The sequence below is a fragment of the Erythrolamprus reginae genome, chromosome 12 (assembly GCF_031021105.1).
Source record: "Erythrolamprus reginae isolate rEryReg1 chromosome 12, rEryReg1.hap1, whole genome shotgun sequence".
Taxonomy (NCBI): Eukaryota; Metazoa; Chordata; class Lepidosauria; order Squamata; family Dipsadidae; genus Erythrolamprus; species Erythrolamprus reginae.
In genome coordinates, this window is record NC_091961.1 from 32,289,636 (window position 1) to 32,308,795 (window position 19,160).

General features: G+C 45.2%; 1 long non-coding RNA gene across 1 annotated transcript; it reads right to left on the reverse strand.

Moving 5' to 3' along the window:
* Positions 1-9,169: 9,169 nt before the first annotated feature.
* LOC139174865 (uncharacterized) lies at positions 9,170-11,898 on the reverse strand. Its single transcript, XR_011560439.1, has 3 exons — positions 11,664-11,898; positions 10,624-11,471; positions 9,170-10,314 (listed from the first exon to the last, which is right to left on the reverse strand). It is a non-coding gene; the product is annotated as an uncharacterized lncRNA (long non-coding RNA).
* Positions 11,899-19,160: the final 7,262 nt, after the last annotated feature.

A 19,160-nucleotide genomic window follows, 5' to 3' on the forward strand; every position in this document is an offset into this window, starting at 1 on the left:
GAATGAAATATTCTCATTGAATACTTTCTTCTGTACAAAGTTGAATGTGCACAACAGCAAGTGAAATTGATTGTCAGTCAGTGTTGCTTCCTAAAGTTTGATTTCACAGAAGTTATATTGTGTTGTTTAACTGGAATTTAAATAAAACAAGACATTTTTCCCAACAGGCAGTTATTTATTTACTTATTACATTGATTTATTAAATTTAAATATATATACAGTATATATATACATTATATTCTATTCTATTTTATTCTATGTACTCCCCCTTGTTACCTGAAACAGCAAGTCTATTTGATCCCTCACTTCTGAGGGTGAATTCAACTGCTTTATCCTCTGTCCCAATTTTCAAAGAAAATCTTACAATAATTTGTTGGCTCAAGCCATTGTTACTTCTTCTTTCCTTGAATTAAAAAATCTCCCTATGGTTTCCTTTCTCAATTATGTGTTTAGCAAGAGGAAAAGGATCCAACATCCTCCAATGAATGAAGGGAAGTCAGTAACTCTTAAACTAGCAGATGCTGAGACAGACAAACAAACCAACCTTGCCCAAGTCATGGAGCTCTGATTTTGTATGTTGGGTAGCTTCCTCCTCCTCCTACCATCTACTCATTCCTAGATGGTGAGAGGGGAAAACTGGGTCCCCAGACCACAAAATCCTTCTCCTTGGGCCAAGAGCAGAGAGTTCTTGCCCCAACCTAAGTGTCCATTCTGAACTACTGACCTAAATATCGGTTGTCAGGCTCGGTTCCTTCCCAAATTTGCAGCCACCAATCATAAGTCACTCAGAATCTCCATCCTGTCTATACTTGGGTTGGTGTCAAGTCTAAATTCCATTGGCCTGCTATAAGTCAATCTTAGCGCATTCTCATAGCTTAAAGCAAACGAGAGTCAACAACCTGGGTGAATTCGGCCAAGGAAACAACCCTTGCCATATCAGCCGTGATTCACTCCGTAGAGTTCATCAAGTTGCTCAACTGTAGCCAAAATACAATGCTTTAGATGTTTCAGATGGCCAACCACATCGTTTGAAGGCGTGTCTCCCTCAATCTGTTTTTGAATGTATTTATGGAGCCTTCACCTTCTTCTAAGGCAGAAGTAGGCAAACTTAGAAACATAGAAGACTGACGGCAGAAAAAGACCTCATGGTCCATCTAGTCTGCCCTTATACTATTTCCTGTATTTTATCTTACAATGGATCTATGTTTATCCCAGGCATGTTTCAATTCAGTGACTGTGGATTTACCAACCACGTCTGCTGGAAGTTTGTTCCAAGGATCTACTACTCTTTCAGTCAAATAATATTTTCTCATGTTGCTTTTGATCTTTCCCCCAACTCACTTCAGATTGTGCCCCCTTGTTCTTGGGTTCACTTTCCTATTAAAAACACTTCCCTCCTGAACCTTATTTAACCCTTTAACATATTTAAATGTTTCGATCATGTCCCCCCTTTTCCTTCTGTCCTCCAGACTATACAGATGGAGTTCATGAAGTCTTTCCTGATACGTTTTATGCTTAAGACCTTCCACCATTCTTGTTGCCCGTCTTTGGACCCGTTCAATCTTGTCAATATCTTTTTGTAGGTGAGGTCTCCAGAACTGAACACAGTATTATTCCAAATGTGGTCTCACCAGCGCTCTATATAAGGGGATCACAATCTCCCTCTTCCTGCTTGTTATACCTCTAGCTATGCAGCCAAGCATCCTACTTGCTTTTCCTACTGCCCGACCACACTGCTCACCCATTTTGAGACTGTCAGAAATCACTACCCCTAAACTTGGCTCTTCTTTGACTTGTGGACTTCAACTCCCAGAATTCCTGAGCCCATCCTTCTTGCTCAGGAATTCTGGGAGTTGAAGTCCACCTGTCATAGAAGAGCCAACTTTGCCTACCCCTGTTCTAAGGCAATGAGACCATGCACTTCCCTACTGCAAAGTGGGCATTTTGGGAACAAAATGCCCACTGCCTCATGCACCCCAGTGGCCGGCTAGGTCCCACAGAGTCGGCTTTCTCCAGGTCCCGTCGGACATATAATGTCGGCTGGCAGGGCCTAGGGGAAGAGCCTTCTCTGTGGTGGCCCCAGCCCTCTGGAACAAACTCCCTCTGGAGATACGTATCGCCCCCTCCCTCCTGGTCTTTCATAAAGCTCTGAAAACCTACCTCTGCTGGTGGGCATGGGGGCCCCGAGTGATGAGACTGTCTCCGGCCGATGTTATGAATGATTGAACTGGATGAATGTGGATGAGTGAACATGGGGGTTTTCTGGATTTTCAAAGTAATTTTGTATAATTCTTTTAAAAAACAATTTCTTTACATATATTGTTTACATATATATATGTAAATATATTTGATATATATATCAAATGTTTTTAGCTGGAATTTTAAAATTAAGGGAGACTGGGATGGTCCCATTTCGGCCTACATAAATATATATAAACAATAAATTTATTTATATGTGTGTGTGTGTGTGTTTTCGTAGATTTTCACGGGTGTATGTATGTAGATTGTTCTGAGTTCGGGTTTTACCCCGTGTAATATTTTGAGTGTCTATGCAACCATCATCCGGCTGAAGTTGTTCGCTTCGTGCTGCTTGGAAAAAATATATAAATTTTTAATTAATTTTTATAATAATGGTAACATGGTAATTCACACAACATATAACATTGTGCTCAGTGCTCAAACAACGTTCATACCCCTCCACCAAAATTGGGGCATATTTTCAATACACCAAAGGACACCGAATATTCAAGCCAGAAAATGAAAATATTTTATATAAATTGTATGATATAGATATTGATAACTGTCATAATAATAATAATAATAATAATAATAATAATAATAATAATAATAATTTATTAGATTTGTATGCCGTCTCTGAAGACTCGGAGAGAATGGTTTATTTTTCCTCCTCTTAAAATATAAATTTACATATTATTCTGAATTTTTTGTTGTTTTTGCATTTTTGCATTATATTGTATTTTTTTTGATATTTTTTTTTAAAAGAAACTTAATAAAAAAGATTTTTTAAATACATTTTACATTTTTGATTTTTTTTAAAAAAGGTGAGATGTAAAAGAAACCACAGCTCTCAGAAGAAAGAAAATACAACTTTAATGTTGAAAATTTTAATAGCACAACAGGTATCTCTTGGCGAAGAGATGATATGAAAGGATATTAAGGAACTACAGGAATTAAAAAATAGGCAATATCTTGTCTACCATCAGCATCACAGCTACTTAACAATAGTGTAAGTAAAATTCAGCTGCATTCCCAAAAGTACATGTCAAACATAATATTACCAAGCTTCAATCACCATTTACAGATATTTCAGGAATAAAGATGGCAAATGTGTGTGACAAAAGAAACCACAATTCTTGAGGTGAGGGCCACATAGTGTGTGTCATGATTAACATTTACCAGTCAAAACAACATACATTTTCAGTCACAGCCCAGGCTAAAATTATTCTAAGATGGAGAACTAGAAACCTTTTATCAATAACTGTTAAATGAGTTATAAATCAATAACTAATAAATTTATCCCCTAACATTAAAAAGAGCTTTTCAGGTGTTTTCCTCCCTGGTCCTAAGAACAATGGACATGGCTAAATTTAAGCCAGGCAGAAAACTATAAAATCTGTTCTAAATCAACGGCACACTTAGCATTAAAAAGGGCCATTCAGATGTTTTCTGGTTCTAAGACCCAACATTAAGCCAGGCAAGAAATCTACTCCACATATAGAATTAAAAAGGGCCTCTATCTATCTATCTATCTATCTATCTATCTATCTATCTATCTATCTATCTATCTATCTATCTATCTACCTACCTACCTACCTACCTACCTGCATACCTACCTACCCATCTACCTACCTACCCACCCATCTATTTACCTACCTACCTACCTACCTACCTATCCATCTACCTACCCTACCTACCTAACAGATTTGGCTGCTACTGAACTTAGTTCTAAGAATCTAAAGGAGCAGGACTGGTGAGCCAAAAGGATCCTTCCAGTTTGAGACCATCTGGGATCCTCAGGGACTGGGAGAGCCTTCTCTCTGAGCGCTCTGGACCCTCCCAGTGTGATTCACCCCCATCGCTCGCTCAGGGACCATCTGGGATCCTCAGGGACTGGGAGAGCCTTCTCTCTGAGCGCTCTGGACCCTCCCAGTGTGATTCACCCCCATCGCTCGCTCAGGGACCAGTTGGGATCCTCAGGGACTGGGAGAGCCTTCTCTCTGAGCGCTCTGGACCCTCCCAGTGTGATTCACCCCCATCGCTCGCTCAGGGACCATCTGGGATCCTCAGGGACTGGGAGAGCCTTCTCTCTGAGCGCTCTGGACTCTCCCAGTGTGATTCACCCCCATCGCTCGCTCAGGGACCATCTGGGATCCTCAGGGACTGGGAGAGCCTTCTCTCTGAGCGCTCTGGACCCTTCCAGTGTGATTCACCCCCATCGCTCGCTCAGGGACCATTTGGGATCCTCAGGGACTGGGAGAGCCTTCTCTCTGAGCGCTCTGGACTCTCCCAGTGTGATTCACCCCCATCGCTCGCTCAGGGACCAGTTGGGATCCTCAGGGACTGGGAGAGCCTTCTCTCTGAGCGCTCTGGACTCTCCCAGTGTGATTCACCCCCATCGCTCGCTCAGGGACCATCTGGGATCCTCAGGGACTGGGAGAGCCTTCTCTCTGAGCGCTCTGGACCCTTCCAGTGTGATTCACCCCCATCGCTCGCTCAGGGACCATTTGGGATCCTCAGGGACTGGGAGAGCCTTCTCTCTGAGCGCTCTGGACTCTCCCAGTGTGATTCACCCCCATCGCTCGCTCAGGGACCAGTTGGGATCCTCAGGGACTGGGAGAGCCTTCTCTCTGAGCGCTCTGGACTCTCCCAGTGTGATTCACCCCCATCGCTCGCTCAGGGACCATCTGGGATCCTCAGGGACTGGGAGAGCCTTCTCTCTGAGCGCTCTGGACCCTTCCAGTGTGATTCACCCCCATCGCTCGCTCAGGGACCATCTGGGATCCTCAGGGACTGGGAGAGCCTTCTCTCTGAGCGCTCTGGACCCTTCCAGTGTGATTCACCCCCATCGCTCGCTCAGGGACCATCTGGGATCCTCAGGGACTGGGAGAGCCTTCTCTCTGAGCGCTCTGGACCCTCCCAGTGTGATTCACCCCCATCGCTCGCTCAGGGACCATCTGGGATCCTCAGGGACTGGGAGAGCCTTCTCTCTGAGCGCTCTGGACTCTCCCAGTGTGATTCACCCCCATCGCTCGCTCAGGGACCAGTTGGGATCCTCAGGGACTGGGAGAGCCTTCTCTCTGAGCGCTCTTGACCCTTCCAGTGTGATTCACCCCCATCGCTCGCTCAGGGACCATCTGGGATCCTCAGGGACTGGGAGAGCCTTCTCTCTGAGCGCTCTAGACCCTTCCAGTGTGATTCACCCCCATCGCTCGCTCAGGGACCATCTGGGATCCTCAGGGACTGGGAGAGCCTTCTCTCTGAGCGCTCTAGACCCTTCCAGTGTGATTCACCCCCATCGCTCGCTCAGGGACCATCTGGGATCCTCAGGGACTGGGAGAGCCTTCTCTCTGAGCGCTCTTGACCCTTCCAGTGTGATTCACCCCCATCGCTCGCTCAGGGACCATCTGGGATCCTCAGGGACTGGGAGAGCCTTCTCTCTGAGCGCTCTTGACCCTTCCAGTGTGATTCACCCCCATCGCTCGCTCAGGGACCATCTGGGATCCTCAGGGACTGGGAGAGCCTTCTCTCTGAGCGCTCTTGACCCTTCCAGTGTGATTCACCCCCATCGCTCGCTCAGGGACCATCTGGGATCCTCAGGGACTGGGAGAGCCTTCTCTCTGAGCGCTCTTGACCCTTCCAGTGTGATTCACCCCCATCGCTCGCTCAGGGACCATCTGGGATCCTCAGGGACTGGGAGAGCCTTCTCTCTGAGCGCTCTGGACTCTCCCAGTGTGATTCACCCCCATCGCTCGCTCAGGGACCAGTTGGGATCCTCAGGGACTGGGAGAGCCTTCTCTCTGAGCGCTCTTGACCCTTCCAGTGTGATTCACCCCCATCGCTCGCTCAGGGACCAGTTGGGATCCTCAGGGACTGGGAGAGCCTTCTCTCTGAGCGCTCTAGACCCTTCCAGTGTGATTCACCCCCATCGCTCGCTCAGGGACCATCTGGGATCCTCAGGGACTGGGAGAGCCTTCTCTCTGAGCGCTCTAGACCCTTCCAGTGTGATTCACCCCCATCGCTCGCTCAGGGACCATCTGGGATCCTCAGGGACTGGGAGAGCCTTCTCTCTGAGCGCTCTTGACCCTTCCAGTGTGATTCACCCCCATCGCTCGCTCAGGGACCATCTGGGATCCTCAGGGACTGGGAGAGCCTTCTCTCTGAGCGCTCTTGACCCTTCCAGTGTGATTCACCCCCATCGCTCGCTCAGGGACCATCTGGGATCCTCAGGGACTGGGAGAGCCTTCTCTCTGAGCGCTCTTGACCCTTCCAGTGTGATTCACCCCCATCGCTCGCTCAGGGACCATCTGGGATCCTCAGGGACTGGGAGAGCCTTCTCTCTGAGCGCTCTTGACCCTTCCAGTGTGATTCACCCCCATCGCTCGCTCAGGGACCATCTGGGATCCTCAGGGACTGGGAGAGCCTTCTCTCTGAGCGCTCTGGACTCTCCCAGTGTGATTCACCCCCATCGCTCGCTCAGGGACCAGTTGGGATCCTCAGGGACTGGGAGAGCCTTCTCTCTGAGCGCTCTTGACCCTTCCAGTGTGATTCACCCCCATCGCTCGCTCAGGGACCAGTTGGGATCCTCAGGGACTGGGAGAGCCTTCTCTCTGAGCGCTCTAGACCCTTCCAGTGTGATTCACCCCCATCGCTCGCTCAGGGACCATCTGGGATCCTCAGGGACTGGGAGAGCCTTCTCTCTGAGCGCTCTAGACCCTTCCAGTGTGATTCACCCCCATCGCTCGCTCAGGGACCATCTGGGATCCTCAGGGACTGGGAGAGCCTTCTCTCTGAGCGCTCTTGACCCTTCCAGTGTGATTCACCCCCATCGCTCGCTCAGGGACCATCTGGGATCCTCAGGGACTGGGAGAGCCTTCTCTCTGAGCGCTCTTGACCCTTCCAGTGTGATTCACCCCCATCGCTCGCTCAGGGACCATCTGGGATCCTCAGGGACTGGGAGAGCCTTCTCTCTGAGCGCTCTTGACCCTTCCAGTGTGATTCACCCCCATCGCTCGCTCAGGGACCATCTGGGATCCTCAGGGACTGGGAGAGCCTTCTCTCTGAGCGCTCTTGACCCTTCCAGTGTGATTCACCCCCATCGCTCGCTCAGGGACCAGTTGGGATCCTCAGGGACTGGGAGAGCCTTCTCTCTGAGCGCTCTGGACCCTCCCAGTGTGATTCACCCCCATCGCTCGCTCAGGGACCATCTGGGATCCTCAGGGACTGGGAGAGCCTTCTCTCTGAGCGCTCTTGACCCTTCCAGTGTGATTCACCCCCATCGCTCGCTCAGGGACCAGTTGGGATCCTCAGGGACTGGGAGAGCCTTCTCTCTGAGCGCTCTGGACTCTCCCAGTGTGATTCACCCCCATCGCTCGCTCAGGGACCATCTGGGATCCTCAGGGACTGGGAGAGCCTTCTCTCTGAGCGCTCTGGACCCTCCCAGTGTGATTCACCCCCATCGCTCGCTCAGGGACCATCTGGGATCCTCAGGGACTGGGAGAGCCTTCTCTCTGAGCGCTCTGGACTCTCCCAGTGTGATTCACCCCCATCGCTCGCTCAGGGACCATCTGGGATCCTCAGGGACTGGGAGAGCCTTCTCTCTGAGCGCTCTGGACCCTCCCAGTGTGATTCACCCCCATCGCTCGCTCAGGGACCATCTGGGATCCTCAGGGACTGGGAGAGCCTTCTCTCTGAGCGCTCTGGACCCTCCCAGTGTGATTCACCCCCATCGCTCGCTCAGGGACCAGTTGGGATCCTCAGGGACTGGGAGAGCCTTCTCTCTGAGCGCTCTGGACCCTCCCAGTGTGATTCACCCCCATCGCTCGCTCAGGGACCATCTGGGATCCTCAGGGACTGGGAGAGCCTTCTCTCTGAGCGCTCTGGACCCTCCCAGTGTGATTCACCCCCATCGCTCGCTCAGGGACCATCTGGGATCCTCAGGGACTGGGAGAGCCTTCTCTCTGAGCGCTCTGGACCCTCCCAGTGTGATTCACCCCCATCGCTCGCTCAGGGACCAGTTGGGATCCTCAGGGACTGGGAGAGCCTTCTCTCTGAGCGCTCTGGACCCTCCCAGTGTGATTCACCCCCATCGCTCGCTCAGGGACCATCTGGGATCCTCAGGGACTGGGAGAGCCTTCTCTCTGAGCGCTCTGGACCCTTCCAGTGTGATTCACCCCCATCGCTCGCTCAGGGACCAGTTGGGATCCTCAGGGACTGGGAGAGCCTTCTCTCTGAGCGCTCTGGACTCTCCCAGTGTGATTCACCCCCATCGCTCGCTCAGGGACCATCTGGGATCCTCAGGGACTGGGAGAGCCTTCTCTCTGAGCGCTCTGGACTCTCCCAGTGTGATTCACCCCCATCGCTCGCTCAGGGACCATCTGGGATCCTCAGGGACTGGGAGAGCCTTCTCTCTGAGCGCTCTGGACTCTCCCAGTGTGATTCACCCCCATCGCTCGCTCAGGGACCATCTGGGATCCTCAGGGACTGGGAGAGCCTTCTCTCTGAGCGCTCTGGACTCTCCCAGTGTGATTCACCCCCATCGCTCGCTCAGGGACCATCTGGGATCCTCAGGGACTGGGAGAGCCTTCTCTCTGAGCGCTCTTGACCCTCCCAGTGTGATTCACCCCCATCGCTCGCTCAGGGACCATCTGGGATCCTCAGGGACTGGGAGAGCCTTCTCTCTGAGCGCTCTGGACCCTCCCAGTGTGATTCACCCCCATCGCTCGCTCAGGGACCAGTTGGGATCCTCAGGGACTGGGAGAGCCTTCTCTCTGAGCGCTCTGGACTCTCCCAGTGTGATTCACCCCCATCGCTCGCTCAGGGACCATCTGGGATCCTCAGGGACTGGGAGAGCCTTCTCTCTGAGCGCTCTGGACTCTCCCAGTGTGATTCACCCCCATCGCTCGCTCAGGGACCATCTGGGATCCTCAGGGACTGGGAGAGCCTTCTCTCTGAGCGCTCTGGACTCTCCCAGTGTGATTCACCCCCATCGCTCGCTCAGGGACCATCTGGGATCTTCAGGGACTGGGAGAGCCTTCTCTCTGAGCGCTCTGGACTCTCCCAGTGTGATTCACCCCCATCGCTCGCTCAGGGACCATCTGGGATCCTCAGGGACTGGGAGAGCCTTCTCTCTGAGCGCTCTGGACTCTCCCAGTGTGATTCACCCCCATCGCTCGCTCAGGGACCATCTGGGATCCTCAGGGACTGGGAGAGCCTTCTCTCTGAGCGCTCTGGACTCTCCCAGTGTGATTCACCCCCATCGCTCGCTCAGGGACCATCTGGGATCCTCAGGGACTGGGAGAGCCTTCTCTCTGAGCGCTCTGGACCCTCCCAGTGTGATTCACCCCCATCGCTCGCTCAGGGACCATCTGGGATCCTCAGGGACTGGGAGAGCCTTCTCTCTGAATGCTCTTGACCCTTCCAGTGTGATTCACCCAGACTGATATCTCAGGGACTGGAAGGCCTCCTTCACCCAGGGGTGCCATGGCATTTCCACCGTCGTGTGTGGGGGTCTGAGGGCAGATGGAATTAAGGAACAGTGCAGCCTTTCTCCCAAGCAATGCACCCCATCATATCCCTATCCTATCCATGTCTATGTTGGTATGTGGGATGCTTTGGGGGCGTTCTCAAATAACTAATTACTACTTTAAGAATCTGTGACCACGCCTAGCATTAGAGAGGGCCATAGAGATTCTTCTTGGTTTTAAGAACCATTGCCTGCTCTAATAGCCAAGGGGCAAGAAAACCATTGAATCTTATATACATCATCAAACATACTTAAAAGAATACTTGACCTTTTCTTTCTGAGTCTAAAAACCACAGATGAAACTACGCTAGGCAAGAAAACTAGACATTCTACTACCTATCAACAGACACAGACAGCATTCAAATGTGTAGTGTGGTGCATTAATGGCTTACAACCCCATTGATTTTCCTACAGGACAGTTTTGATTGACAGGGTGAGCTGCATTCTTGGCGAAGATCATGTCCATTCTTGCTGTCTCTTCCTTCTTCTCTTCTCAACACTGGAGGCGGGAAATTCCGTCTTCTCTCTTCGAAGACACTGTACCACATTCCCTTGAGATAAAAAATAAACGTTACTGCAATATTACCCTTAACAACAGAATAGGAAAGAACAGAATTATTTATTGGCCAACTGTGATTGGACACACAAGGAATTTGTCTTTGGTGCAGATGCTCTCGGTGTATATTAAAAAAAGATACATATGTCAAGGTACAACAATTAACGATTATCATAGTGAATAGACTATTACTTCAAAGGCAGGGTTACCCTTGCTTGCCTGGGCAAAAGGGGCTATCTGTTAGTGGAAGACCACCACCCCTCTCCATTATGCCCAGAAGAATACAAGTCTCAACTCAACTTACTTTTACTCTTTGTCCTTCTTTTCCATGTTTCTTCCTCTGCCATGCTGAACAAGGGCTGTCTCTTTCCAAGAACATTTTTCCCACCGCCCAATCTCAGAAGTTCTAAAATCTTCTACACATCACCGGCCACACCTAGCATTAAAAATGGCCAGTGGGTTCTAAGAACCATTGCCAGGGCTAAATTAAACCGGGCAAAAGGGGTATAATATATATTATTTATTTATGTATTTATTCGATTTTTATGCCGCCCTTCTCCTTAGACTCAGGGCAGCTCACAACATGTTAGCAATAGGACTTTTTAACAGACCAAGCCTATTGCCTCCTTATTAATTACTGGCCCCACCTAGAATTAAACAGGGGCATTGAGGGTTTTATTCTGGTTCTAAGAACCTTTGCCAGGGCTAAATTATGTCAGGCAAAAAAGGTATAAAATCAATTATCAATTATTTGGCCACATCTAGCATTAAAAAGGGCCATTTAGATTTTCATACAGGGCTGCATTTATGACAGGCCAGAATGGTACGAAATCTATCCCTTAGTCTCCAAAGCTAGAAAACTATAAGATCTGTTATAAATCAACAGCCAGATCTATCATTAGAAAAAAGCTGTTGAGATTTTCTTTCTACTTCTAAGAACCATCGCCAGGGCTAAATTGTGCCAGGCATAAAAGATATAAAATACGTTATCGATTATTGGCCCCATCTAGTATTAAAAAGGGCCAATAGTATTAAATTTAGATATTCATATGGGTTCTAAGAACCATTGCTATGGATAAATTTCTATTTTTCCTATCAACCCCGCAGGCTGGCAAGTGAATAGTCTGTCTTCTAAGTTGGTGTGGTACATGCCTTTGAAATAAAATAAAAAAAATCAACGTTACTTCAGTTGCTACTGGAGTTTTACTTCTAAGATTCACAATACTCAGTGGTGCATTCTTTTATTTCATATGTAGGGTTACCCTTATTAGCATAAAGTAGTGGAAGATGAACCCCACCCATATCCTAAAACCTTGGGGGAATGTAAGACTCAACCAAACCTGCCTCACAGCACAGATGATGACGTAACAGCAGAAGACCAACAGTCTTGGTCTGGAGACATTTTCCTACTTTCTGGCTTCTTCTTTCAGTCTTCTTTCTTCTTCTGATGTGCCCAACAAGTGTTGTCTCTTCCAAGGAAAATTTGCCAGCACTTGCTCCATCCCTTATTCTCCAAAGCTAGAAAACTATAAGATCTTTTATAAATCAACAGCCAGATCTAGCATTAGTAAAAGGCTGTTGAGGTTTCTTTCTGGTTCTAAGAACCATTGCCAGGGCTTAATTATGCCAGGCAGAAATCTATGGAATCTAAAATTGATCAATGGCCACACCTCTCCTTAAAAAGGTCCATTGAAATTTTCTTTCTGGTTCTAGGAGCCATTGCCAGGGCTAAATTATGCCAGGCAAAAAAGGTATAAAATATATTAGTTACTGGCCCCACCTATCATTAAAAAAGGCCATAAAGGTTTTCTTTCGGGTTCTAAGAACCTTTGCCAGGGCTAAATTATGCCAGGCAAAAAAGGTATAAAATCTATTATCAATTATTGGCCACATCTAGTATTAAAAAGGGCCATTTAGATATTCATACGGGTTCTAAGAACCATTGCTAGGGCTAAATTTCTATTTTTACTATCAACCCCGCAGGCTGGCAAGTGAATAGTCTGTCTTCTAAGTTGGTGTGGTACATGCCTTTGAAATAAAATTAAAAAAATCAACGTTACTTCAGTTGCTACTGGAGTTTTACTCCTAAGATTCACAATACTCAGTGGTGCATTCTTTTATTTGATATGCAGGGTTACCCTTATTAGCATAAAGTAGTGGAAGATGAACCCCACCCGTATCCTAAAACCTTGGGGGACTGTAAGACTCAGCCAAACTTACCACACAGCATAGATGATGACATAACAGCTGAAGACCAACAGTCTTGGTCTGGAGACAATTTCTCGCTTTCTGGCTTCTTCTTTCAGTCTTCTTTCTTCTTCTGATGTGCCCAACAAGTGTTGTCTCTTCCAAGGAAAATTTGCCAGCACTTGTTCCATCCCTTATTCTCCAAAGCTAGAAAACTATAAGATCTTTCATAAATCAACAGCCAGATCTAGCATTAGTAAAAGGCTGCTGAGGTTTCTCTCTGGTTCTAAGAACCATTGCCACGGCTTAATTACGCCAGGCAGAAATCTATGAAATCTAAAATTGATCAATGGCCACACCTCTCCTTAAAAAGGTCCATTGAAATTTTCTTTCTGGTTCTAGGAGCCTTTGCCAGAGCTAAATTAGGCCAGGCAAAATAGGTATAAAACCGATTATCAATTACTGGCCACACCTCATAGTAAAAAAGGCCATAGAGGTTTTCTTTCTAGTTCTAAGAACCTTTGCCAGGGCTAAATTATGCCAGGCAAAAAAGGTATAAAATATATTAGTTACTGGCCCCACCTCTCATTAAAAGGGTCCATTGAAATTTTCTTTCTGGTTCTAGGAGCCATTGCCAGGGCTAAATTATGCCAGGCAAAAAAGGTATAAAATATATTAGTTACTGGCCCCACCTCTCATTAAAAGGGTCCATTGAAATTTTCTTTCTGGTTCTAAGAACCTTTGCCAGGGCTAAATTATGCCAGGCAAAAAAGGTATAAAATCTATTATCAATTATTGGCCACATCTAGTATTAAAAAGGGCCACTTAGATTTTCATACTGGTTCTAAGAATCATTGCTAGGGCTAAATTTCTATTTTTAATATCAACCCCGCAGGCTGGCAAGTGAATAGTCTGTCTTCTAAGTTGGTGTGGTACATGCCTTTGAAAAAAAAAAAAAATCAACGTTACTTATTTCATATGCAGGGTTACCCTTATTAGCATAAAGTAGTGCAAGGTGAACCCCACCCATATCCTAAAACCTTGAGGGAATGTAAGACTCAGCCAAACATACCACACAGCATAGATGATGACGTAACAGCAGAAGACCAACAGTCTTGGTCTGGAGACAATTTCTTGTTTCCTGGTTTCTTCTTTCAGACTTCTTTCTTCTTCTGATGTGTCCAACAAGTGTTGTCTCTTCCAGGGAAAATTTGCCAGCACTTGCTCCATCCCTTATTCTCCAAAGCTAGAAAACTATAAGATCTTTCATAAATCAACAGCCAGATCTAGCATTACAAAAAGGCTGTTGGAGTTTGCTTTCTGGTTCTAAGAACCATTGCCAGGGCTTAATTATGCCAGGCAGAAATCTATGAAATCTAAAATTGATCAATGGCCACACCTCTCATTAAAAAGGTCCATTGAAATTTTCTTTCTGGTTCTAGGAGCCATTGCCAGGGCTAAATTATGCCAGGCAAAAAAGGTATAAAATATATTAGTTACTGGCCCCACCTATCATTAAAAAAGGCCATAAAGGTTTTCGTTCGGGTTCTAAGAACCTTTGCCAGGGCTAAATTATGCCAGGCAAAAAAGGTATAAAATCTATTATCAATTATTGGCCACATCTAGTATTAAAAAGGGCCATTTAGATATTCATACGGGTTCTAAGAACCATTGCTAGGGCTAAATTTCTATTTTTACTATCAACCCCGCAGGCTGGCAAGTGAATAGTCTGTCTTCTAAGTTGGTGTGGTACATGCCTTTGAAATAAAATTAAAAAAATCAACGTTACTTCAGTTGCTACTGGAGTTTTACTAAGATTCACAATACTCAGTGGTGCATTCTTTTATTTCATATGCAGGGTTACCCTTATTAGCATAAAGTAGTGGAAGATGAACCCCACCCGTATCCTAAAACCTTGGGGGACTGTAAGATTCAGCCAAACTTACCACACAGCATAGATGATGACGTAACAGCAGAAGACCAACAGTCTTGGTCTGGAGACAATTTCTCGCTTTCTGGCTTCTTCTTTCAGTCTTCTTTCTTCTTCTGATGTGCCCAACAAGTGTTGTCTCTTCCAAGGAAAATTTGCCAGCACTTGTTCCATCCCTTATTCTCCAAAGCTAGAAAACTATAAGATCTTTCATAAATCAACAGCCAGATCTAGCATTAGTAAAAGGCTGCTGAGGTTTCTCTCTGGTTCTAAGAACCATTGCCACGGCTTAATTACGCCAGGCAGAAATCTATGAAATCTAAAATTGATCAATGGCCACACCTCTCCTTAAAAAGGTCCATTGAAATTTTCTTTCTGGTTCTAGGAGCCTTTGCCAGAGCTAAATTAGGCCAGGCAAAATAGGTATAAAACCGATTATCAATTACTGGCCACACCTCATAGTAAAAAAGGCCATAGAGGTTTTCTTTCTAGTTCTAAGAACCTTTGCCAGGGCTAAATTATGCCAGGCAAAAAAGGTATAAAATATATTAGTTACTGGCCCCACCTCTCATTAAAAGGGTCCATTGAAATTTTCTTTCTAGTTCTAAGAACCTTTGCCAGGGCTAAATTATGCCAGGCAAAAAAGGTATAAAATCTATTATCAATTATTGGCCACATCTAGTATTAAAAAGGGCCACTTAGATTTTCATACTGGTTCTAAGAATAATTGCTAGGGCTAAATTTCTATTTTTAATATCAACCCCGCAGGCTGGCAAGTGAATAGTCTGTCTTCTAAGTTGGTGTGGTACATGCCTTTGAAATTAAAAAAAAAATCAACGTTACTTATTTCATATGCAGGGTTACCCTTATTAGCATAAAGTAGTGCAAGGTGAACCCCACCCATATCCTAAAACGTTGAGGGACTGTAAGACTCAGCCAAACTTACCACACAGCATAGATGATGACGTAACAGCAGAAGACCAACAGTCTTGGTCTGGAGACATTTTCCTGCTTTCTGGCTTCTTCTTTCAGACTTCTTTCTTCTTCTGATGTGCCCAACAAGAGTTGTCTCTTCCAGGGAAAATTGGCCAGCACTTGTTCCATCCCTTATTCTCTAAAGCTAGAAAACTATAAGATCTTTCATAAATCAACAGCCAGATCTAGCATTACAAAAAGGCTGTTGGAGTTTGCTTTCTGGTTCTAAGAACCATTGCCAGGGCTTAATTATGCCAGGCAGAAATCTATGGAATCTAAAATTGATCAATGGCCACACCTCTCCTTAAAAAGGTCCATTGAAATTTTCTTTCTGGTTCTAGGAGCCATTGCCAGGGCTAAATTATGCCAGGCAAAAAAGGTATAAAATATATTAGTTACTGGCCCCACCTATCATTAAAAAAGGCCATAAAGGTTTTCTTTCGGGTTCTAAGAACCTTTGCCAGGGCTAAATTATGCCAGGCAAAAAAGGTATAAAATCTATTATCAATTATTGGCCACATCTAGTATTAAAAAGGGCCATTTAGATATTCATACGGGTTCTAAGAACCATTGCTAGGGCTAAATTTCTATTTTTACTATCAACCCCGCAGGCTGGCAAGTGAATAGTCTGTCTTCTAAGTTGGTGTGGTACATGCCTTTGAAATAAAATTAAAAAAATCAACGTTACTTCAGTTGCTACTGGAGTTTTACTCCTAAGATTCACAATACTCAGTGGTGCATTCTTTTATTTGATATGTAGGGTTACCCTTATTAGCATAAAGTAGTGGAAGATGAACCCCACCCGTATCCTAAAACCTTGGGGGACTGTAAGACTCAGCCAAACTTACCACACAGCATAGATGATGACATAACAGCTGAAGACCAACAGTCTTGGTCTGGAGACAATTTCTCGCTTTCTGGCTTCTTCTTTCAGTCTTCTTTCTTCTTCTGATGTGCCCAACAAGTGTTGTCTCTTCCAAGGAAAATTTGCCAGCACTTGTTCCATCCCTTATTCTCCAAAGCTAGAAAACTATAAGATCTTTCATAAATCAACAGCCAGATCTAGCATTAGTAAAAGGCTGCTGAGGTTTCTCTCTGGTTCTAAGAACCATTGCCACGGCTTAATTACGCCAGGCAGAAATCTATGAAATCTAAAATTGATCAATGGCCACACCTCTCCTTAAAAAGGTCCATTGAAATTTTCTTTCTGGTTCTAGGAGCCTTTGCCAGAGCTAAATTAGGCCAGGCAAAATAGGTATAAAACCGATTATCAATTACTGGCCACACCTCATAGTAAAAAAGGCCATAGAGGTTTTCTTTCTAGTTCTAAGAACCTTTGCCAGGGCTAAATTATGCCAGGCAAAAAAGGTATAAAATATATTAGTTACTGGCCCCACCTCTCATTAAAAGGGTCCATTGAAATTTTCTTTCTGGTTCTAAGAACCTTTGCCAGGGCTAAATTATGCCAGGCAAAAAAGGTATAAAATCTATTATCAATTATTGGCCACATCTAGTATTAAAAAGGGCCACTTAGATTTTCATACTGGTTCTAAGAATCATTGCTAGGGCTAAATTTCTATTTTTAATATCAACCCCGCAGGCTGGCAAGTGAATAGTCTGTCTTCTAAGTTGGTGTGGTACATGCCTTTGAAATAAAAAAAAAAAATCAACGTTACTTATTTCATATGCAGGGTTACCCTTATTAGCATAAAGTAGTGCAAGGTGAACCCCACCCATATCCTAAAACCTTGAGGGAATGTAAGACTCAGCCAAACATACCACACAGCATAGATGATGACGTAACAGCAGAAGACCAACAGTCTTGGTCTGGAGACAATTTCTTGTTTCCTGGTTTCTTCTTTCAGACTTCTTTCTTCTTCTGATGTGTCCAACAAGTGTTGTCTCTTCCAGGGAAAATTTGCCAGCACTTGCTCCATCCCTTATTCTCCAAAGCTAGAAAACTATAAGATCTTTCATAAATCAACAGCCAGATCTAGCATTACAAAAAGGCTGTTGGAGTTTGCTTTCTGGTTCTAAGAACCATTGCCAGGGCTTAATTATGCCAGGCAGAAATCTATGAAATCTAAAATTGATCAATGGCCACACCTCTCATTAAAAAGGTCCATTGAAATTTTCTTTCTGGTTCTAGGAGCCATTGCCAGGGCTAAATTATGCCAGGCAAAAAAGGTATAAAATATATTAGTTACTGGCCCCACCTATCATTAAAAAAGGCCATAAAGGTTTTCGTTCGGGTTCTAAGAACCTTTGCCAGGGCTAAATTATGCCAGGCAAAAAAGGTATAAAATCTATTATCAATTATTGGCCACATCTAGTATTAAAAAGGGCCATTTAGATATTCATACGGGTTCTAAGAACCATTGCTAGGGCTAAATTTCTATTTTTACTATCAACCCCGCAGGCTGGCAAGTGAATAGTCTGTCTTCTAAGTTGGTGTGGTACATGCCTTTGAAATAAAATTAAAAAAATCAACGTTACTTCAATTGCTACTGGAGTTTTACTAAGATTCACAATACTCAGTGGTGCATTCTTTTATTTCATATGCAGGGTTACCCTTATTAGCATAAAGTAGTGGAAGATGAACCCCACCCGTATCCTAAAACCTTGGGGGACTGTAAGACTCAGCCAAACTTACCACACAGCATAGATGATGACGTAACAGCAGAAGACCAACAGTCTTGGTCTGGAGACAATTTCTCGCTTTCTGGCTTCTTCTTTCAGTCTTCTTTCTTCTTCTGATGTGCCCAACAAGTGTTGTCTCTTCCAAGGAAAATTTGCCAGCACTTGTTCCATCCCTTATTCTCCAAAGCTAGAAAACTATAAGATCTTTCATAAATCAACAGCCAGATCTAGCATTAGTAAAAGGCTGCTGAGGTTTCTCTCTGGTTCTAAGAACCATTGCCACGGCTTAATTACGCCAGGCAGAAATCTATGAAATCTAAAATTGATCAATGGCCACACCTCTCCTTAAAAAGGTCCATTGAAATTTTCTTTCTGGTTCTAGGAGCCTTTGCCAGAGCTAAATTAGGCCAGGCAAAAAAGGTATAAAATATATTATCAATTATTGGCCACATCTAGTATTAAAAAGGGCCACTTAGATTTTCATACTGGTTCTAAGAATAATTGCTAGGGTTAAATTTCTATTTTTAATATCAACCCCGCAGGCTGGCAAGTGAATAGTCTGTCTTCTAAGTTGGTGTGGTACATGCCTTTGAAATTAAAAAAAAAAATCAACGTTACTTATTTCATATGCAGGGTTACCCTTATTAGCATAAAGTAGTGCAAGGTGAACCCCACCCATATCCTAAAACCTTGGGGGACTGTAAGATTCAGCCTAACTTACCACACAGCATAGATGATGACATAACAGCTGAAGACCAACAATCTTGGTCTGGAGACAATTTCTTGCTTTCTGGTTTCTTCTTTCAGACTTCTTTCTTCTTCTGATGTGCCCAACAAGTGTTGTCTCTTCCAAGGAAAATTTGCCAGCACTTGTTCCACCCTCATTCTCCAAAGCTAGAAAACTATAAGATCTTTCATAAATCAACAGCCAGATCTAGCATTACAAAAAGGCTGTTGGAGTTTGCTTTCTGGTTCTAAGAACCATTGTCAGGGCTTAATTATGCCAGGCAGAAATCTATGAAATCTAAAATTGATCAATGGCCACACCTCACATTAAAAAGGTCCATTGAAATTTTCTTTCTGGTTCTAGGAGCCATTGCCAGGGCTAA